Source organism: Bos indicus x Bos taurus, chromosome 10, assembly GCF_003369695.1.
Source record: "Bos indicus x Bos taurus breed Angus x Brahman F1 hybrid chromosome 10, Bos_hybrid_MaternalHap_v2.0, whole genome shotgun sequence".
NCBI lineage: Eukaryota > Metazoa > Chordata > Mammalia > Artiodactyla > Bovidae > Bos > Bos indicus x Bos taurus.
This window is the reverse complement of record NC_040085.1, coordinates 18,235,978-18,243,329: the sequence shown is the minus strand read 5'-3', so window position 1 is coordinate 18,243,329 and position 7,352 is coordinate 18,235,978. Positions and strand designations below refer to the sequence as shown.

Below are 7,352 nucleotides of genomic sequence, written 5' to 3'. Positions count from 1 at the left end.
TGTCTGTGGAATTTGCTTTCTAAAATTTATAATTCATTATGATTTTTATTTCTCATTCTAAACATTATTTTGTATTTAATTTTTATCCATAATTTTGTGCTGCTATAGAAAGTGCAATTTTGAAAGTTTCAGAGCCTACAAAACATAAATTCTGCTCTGTACATAATTATAATGCTTTAAAATTCAACCATACAAAGCCAGCAAGAGGGTGAACAAAAATTGTGAATCTCTCTTTATTTCTCTATCTGGCCCTTGGAGGGCACTGTTGTGAAAATTGGGAAAGATCAGAATAAGGTCAAAAAAACCTTCCTTCCTTACAATTTAAAGAGATATCCTGACACCATTTTTTATACAATGACATGTAAAGCATCTCAGACACTAGAGACAGGAAGTTTTAAGACAGCCTCTCTTCCTAGCTCCCTCTACAGTCTCCATCAGAAGAAGAAATCAATATCACCTGTCATTCCTCCTCAACCGCAGAGCAACTTGGATTCAAGTCCCCCAGTCATGAGACTTCTGTCTGTGGGGAATCACCCAGAAAGCAGCTCACTGCCTCTTCACTGCTCCACCATGACCTTGGTGTTCACCTTGATGCTTGAGGCACTCCTGCTGCTGAGTGAGTACTGTTCCATTTTACTCTCTTGTCCACACATGGAACATTGTTCTGGTTTGACTTTGAATAGAGACTTTTGTTTAGCTGAGTTCTCTGATTCAGTATTAATGGTTCAGGAGCCCAGTCAGTGACCCAGCCTGATGGCAACATCACTGTCTCTGAAGGAGCCCCTCTGGAGCTGAGGTGCAACTACTCATTTTCTCTTCAACCTAATCTCTACTGGTATGTGCAGTACCCCAACCAAGGACTCCAGCTTCTCCCAAAGGACATGTCTGGAAACAATCTTGTTTCAGGCATCAAAGGTTTTGCATCTGAATTTAGGAAGAGTGAAACTTCCTTTCACCTGAGGAAAAAGCCCACTGAAGTAATTTGACCAAGCACTTCTATGCTCTGAGTGACATGGTGACTAGGACTGTAGGGGGAGCTATCTGCAAACCCCTGAGATCTGGTAGCTTAAAGGACTTACAGTTTCAGCCTGTGTTTATTGCAAAATGTTTCATTCCTATGGGCATCTTAGATTTTTTCTTTTCTTTTTCAATTTGCAAAGAAAGGATTTCTTTTCTCAAGTTCAGTGTTCTCAGTGGAGTTGACTGTTAGGTGGGGCTTTCCTGTCACAGAGTGTCACCTGAGCAGGGTTTGTTGGGTGAGCTGATTGGTTGCAGGAGCAGGAACATTTCCAGACAAGAAGTGACACACCACTTATTGGTTTAGCTGTGTATTTTAAGGTGAAAATTTCTCAGCAGCAAGTCAAGGCATCATGAAGAGGCTAGTGGGCACTGTGCTGGGGCTTTGTTTGCCCAGGTTTGCTGTGAGTTGGGGCTGCCCTGCAGGGGAATCTGAGAAATGAGCAGCTGCTGTACTGTTGAGGGAGGGAGTAGAAAGAGTTGACGAGTCCTGCACACTTCCTATCCTTCTCAACATCGATGGGAGCTGGAGGAACACGTTCAGGGTTTTTTCAGAGTTACAGTGAGCCTCACCTGTGACTGTCTGTCTCTTTCTCATCAGGTGTGAGAGGGGTGGATGTGGAGCAGAGTCCCCAGCCCTGACTCCACAGGAGGGAGCCAGCTCTACACTGTGGTGTAATTTCTCCACCTCGGCAGACAGTGTGCGGTGGTATCTTCAGAAGCCCGGGGGCCGCCTCATCCACCTCATTTACATTCCTTCAGGAACAAGGCAGGAAGGAAGATAAATGTCACGGCAGTCCCTAAAGAACGCCGCAGCTCACTGCACATTTCCTCTTTGCGGACCACAGACTCAGGCACTTACTTCTGTGCTGTGCCCAAACGCCTGTCCGCAGACCCTCCGCGGGGCTCAGCCCCTCCTCCAGCCACAGTCACACCGTGAGGCCACCACAGGGCATTTGCAGTGCTTCTTATTGGCCTTACAGATTTGAGACTTTGGTCTTTATCTTCCTCTCAATCTGTATCTTCTTCTGCGCTAGAGTCTCAAACTTGTAGCTAGGAGAGGTCTATTAATAGATAAGAAAGTGAAAGGCGCTCAGTCGGGGGTCCGACTCTTTGCGACCCCATGGACTATAGAGCCCATGGAGTTCTCCAGGCCAGAATACTGGAGTGGGTAGCCTATCCCTTCTCCAGGGGATCTTTTTAACCAGCTGAACCACAAGGGAAGCCCAAGAATACTGGAGTGGGTAGCCTATCCCTTCTCCAGGGGATCTTCCCGACCCACGAATGGAACCGGGGTCTCCTGCATTCCAGGCGGATTCTTTACCAACTGACCTATGAGGGAAGCCCTATCAAAATAAATATTTAGCTACAATATGCTCTACTTCAAAATGAGAAGAGTGAAAGGAACTAAAAGAAGAGAAAAGTGACTCCAAGAAGATGTTATTCAGCTAAGTTGGCTGTCCCAAGAATGTCCATCCAAACCTGCCTCACCATGATGCGTCCCAACAGACAACTGCAGATACATCTCATCCTACTATTGCTGCTGCTAAGTCGCTTCAGTCGTGTCCAACTCTGTGCGACCCCAGAGATGGCAGCCCACCAGGCTCCCTCGTCCCTGGTATTCTCCAGGCAAGAACACTGGAGTGGGTTGCCATTTCCTTCTCCAATGCATTAAAGTAAAAAGTGAAAGTGCAGTCGCTCAGTTGTGTCCGACTCCTGGCGACACAGCAAACAAAAAGCATATATGCTCAATGGTTAATATGAACTTGGTCGTTTAACTAAAATTTATCCTCTTTCAATTCTGGATGCAAGAAGTCTGAAATCAGTTAAGGTATTGGCAGGGTTGATTCCTTTCCTTACTGCACATTACATAATTTTATTTATTTTTTAAGTATGGAAAAATACACATAATTTTGTACCTCTTAATCCGCTTCACCTATTTCACTCCTACATTCACCCCTTTCCCCTCTAGTAACTGGTAGTTTATTCCCATATATCTATGAGTCTGTTTCTGTTCTGTTAGTTTTGCATTTAGATCCATATATAAGTGAAAACATACAGTATTTGTCTTTCTCTCTGTCTGACTTATTTTGCTAAGTATAATTACCCTCCAGGTTTTCCATGTTGTCTCATATGATTATTTATCCTTTTTATGATTAAGTAATATTTCATTGTGTGTTGTGTGTGTGTGTGGTGTGTGTATATATATATATATATATATTATAAAAACACATATTCTCTATACATTCATATGGATGAAGACTGGATTGCTTCCATATCTTGGTTATTAGAAATAATGCTTCTGTGAATATTATGGTAACATATATTTTCAAATTAGTGTTTTTGTTTTCTTCTGATAGATATCCAAGGAATGGAATTGCTGAATGATTATAGTATTTATATTTTTAATTTTTGAAGAACCTTTATGCTGTTTTAAATAGTGCTGCACCAGTTACTTTCCAGCAAGGGTTGCCAAAGTGTCCCTTTTTTTTTCACATCCTCAGCAATACTCATTACTTCTTGGCTTTTTGATGATAGTGTTCTGATTGGGGTGAGGTGAGATCTTATTGGGTTTTGATTTGCATTTGCCTGATGATTAGAGAGTTGAATGTCTTTTCATGTGTCTGTTGCCCAGCTGTATGTTTCTTTGGAAAAAATGTCTATTTAGTCCTCTGCCTTTTTAAAAATCAGATTATTTATAGTTTTTATATTGCATATAAATTTCTTTATATATTTTGGACATTAACCCCTTATTGACTAATTATTTGCAAGTATCTTGTTTGATAGGCTGTCTTTTTGCATTTTAATAGTTTTATCCCAATTTCGATGTCTTCTATTTCTTTTTCCTATATGACTGCTGTGACAAGGACTTCAAGTACTATGTTAAATGGAAATGGTGAGGAGTAGGTATCCTTGTCTTGTTCCTCATCTTGGAGAAAAGCTTTCAGTTTTACCATCAAAATGATATTAATTGTGTGTTTGTTGTAAATGGCCTGTATTATTTTGAGATGTGTTTCCCATTATACCAAGTTTATTGGACTTTTAAGCATGAATGGATGCTGAATTTTGTCAAATACTTTTTCTTTGTCTGTTGAGATAATTATATAAGTTTTTATCCTTCATGCTATTAATGTATATCATGTTGACTGATTTGCAAATATTGAACCATCCTGGTACACCCTAGACTATATCCCACTTGGCCAATGATATATGATTCTTTCATAAATTGTTGAATTAAGTTTCCTAACTTAATTCAGTTCTAAAGGAAGTTAGTCTTGAATATTCACTGGAAGAACTAATGCTAAAGCTGAAAACTCCAATACTTGGGCCACCTGATGCAAAGAACTGATTCATGATAAAGACCCCGATTCTGGGAAAGATTGAGGGCAGGAAGAGAAGGGACAACAGAGAGATGAGATCATTGGATGGCATCACTGACTTTATGGACATGAGTTTGAGAAAGCTCCAGAAGCTGGTGATGGACAGGGAAGCCTGGCGTGCTTCAGTCCATGGGGTCACAAAGAGTTGGGCATGGACTGAGCAGCTGAACCTGACTGAATTGAAGTTTGCTAATATTTTATTGAGGATTTTTTTACCGATGTCATTTAAGAAACTGACTTTTTTTGGTAGATTTATTGTCTGGTGTTGGCATCAGGGTATGAAGGGCTTCACTGAATGAATTTGGTAATATTTCATCCCCTTCAATTTTACAGAAAAAATTTGAGAAGGATGGGACCTAACTATTCTTCAAATGTTTGGAGAATTACCCTGTGAAGCCATGGAGTCCTCTACATCAGGAGTCAACAAAAATATGGCCCATGAACCATTCCATTCATCCATTTACTTTGTAAATAAATTTTGTTGGAACATAAGAAAGCTTATTTATTTATGTATTATCAATAACTTATTTCATGAAACAATGGCAGAGTTCAGTAGTTGCAACAGAATGAAGGCCTATAAAGACAAAATATTTACTGTTCTACCCTTTATTGAAGAAGTTTGTAATCCCCTCTTCTACATCATTAGTCATCATGGAAATGCAAGTTAATGCCACAGTGAGATCTCTATACACCCATTAAGGGCAACCCACTCCAGTATTCTTGCCTAGAGAATCCCGTGGACAGAGAAGCCTAGTAGGCTGCTGTCCATGGGGTTGCACAGAGTCGAACACAACTGAAGCGACTTAGCATGCATGGCATTGGAGAAGGAAATGGCAACCCACTCCAGTATTCTCACCTGGAGAATCCCAGGGACAGGGGAGCCTGGTGGGCTGCCATCTATGGGGTTGCACAGAGTTGGACATGACTGAAGCAATTTAGCAGCAGCAGCAGCATACACCCATTATTCTGGCTAAAGATAAAAAGACAACTATATCAAGTATTGTCAATGATATAGAATAATTGTGAGATTTAGAATCTATTTAGAGGCATATTCTCTTCAGTGTGCAGCAATCTCCTTGATCTAATGTTGATTTTATGGGAGGAGAGACAGCCCCATACAGTGACTCGGCTTGAGGGCCAGTTTCTGCCTTTGAAGGGATCCCAGGACAGGTGAGGCCCTATCATGAGTATTTCGAGAGCCCTGCCTCCTCCTGGTGTGTCCAGCACCCAGACCAAGGCTTCCAGACCCTCATGAGACATGCCTCCATATGGAACAGAGAAGGTTTCACAGGGGACCTCAACAAGGGCAGAGATTTACTATCTGAAGAAATCCTTGACACAAGAAGAAGACTTGGCCACATATTTCAGTGTTCTGATAGATGCTCTAAAATATATATATATATTATCAAAAATAGTTAAAGAAGAAATAGAAAAGCTAAATAAGTATATAATCATTAAAGTAATTTGACAATTACAAATATAAATTTATAGAGAATTCCTAATAGATGGAAAGTTTTTTAACCTGCATGCGTGCCCCACTACATAATTAAAAATTGAGTGCATAGTAGGATGCATAGTAAACCATGTAACCAGAAAACATTAGAAATTAAGTTTATATAGGGGGCTTCTACAAATAAATAAGAAACACATGCAAAATGAAAAGAGATAATAAAGATGATTTACATAAAGTCAATTTAAAGAAGAGGAAATAGACATGTGAACATATAAAACATCAACTTCTGCAGTAATCAGAGGAAATTAAATTAAAGCAAATTACTATCTCATTTCTGTCAGGTAACCAGAAATGTGAAAATCCAATAGCATTAAGTTTTGACCCAAATAGAGGGAGAAGACTATTAAATTTCTCCAGATGGAGAAAATCAACCACATAAAGAACATTTATTTAACAACTTCAGATAAAAATTGCCTGAACTATTTAATAAAGTAGAAAATGTATATATTTAAAAGTCAAGCAATTCCAATTCCTGTTATCTACATTCAAGTAATTCCAACATTTGAGCAAGGAGGCATTTACAAGGATAGTCACACCAATCCTGTAAGCAGAAGTATAACCATTCAAGTACAGAATGAACGAATAATGAATTACATATGAAGTCGAAATACATGAAGTATTACAAGCAAAGAAACAGTTCTCTGTATTATTTTCTTAGATAACTCTTACAAAAATAAAATGCTGAGTATAAAAAGCATCAGAATGATATATGCTGCATGACACTACTTATGAGAAATTTCAGAATATAATCATAATATAATATATTGTTTTGTGATACATAGCTCTAACAGTAAAATTGAAAAGACATACATGGAATCTTCTCAAAAGTAGTTATTACTTTAAAAATAGGAATAGTACTAGGAGTTACTCTTTAGTTTTGTCTGTAATGTTTGGAGAGAGCTATTGAAAATATAGCAAAATTAAATATCTGTTTACCATCATTGCCAGGGGAAAATGTGTCTGCACATAATTTTGTGTACTGTTCCATGTAAGAATTATTTAGTATTTAAAAAAAATTTAAATTGGATGGTAGCAACCACAGCTTTACTAGTCCAATCGATTCATAGAAGGAATAAGATAACTCCTGTTACCTATAACTTTGACAGATGTACTTTTAATAGGCCATAAAATGCCAATAAAATGCCAGAGAAAAAACTTTTAACTTGTTTAAGCACTAGAAATTATTCATCCAAAAATAAACAGCACAGAGACTTCCTACCACAGTTAAAATATACACTTTTTGAGTACACAAAAAGAGAAAGTGAAAAGACAATCAGATCATCTGGCTTAGCAGTGGGAGACATGCCCCCAAGATGTTAGTCTTCAGCTAAGTTGCAGGATACAAAATTAATCTGCATTCCAATAATGAACTATCTGAAAGACATATTAAGAAAACAATTATTTTTCCATCACATCAGAAAGAAAATACCTAAGAATAACTT

General features: G+C 38.6%; 1 pseudogene; it reads left to right on the top strand.

Moving 5' to 3' along the window:
* Window positions 1-1,370: 1,370 nt before the first annotated feature.
* LOC113899485 lies at window positions 1,371-1,957 on the top strand (annotated as a pseudogene).
* The last annotated feature ends 5,395 nt before the right edge of the window (window positions 1,958-7,352 follow it).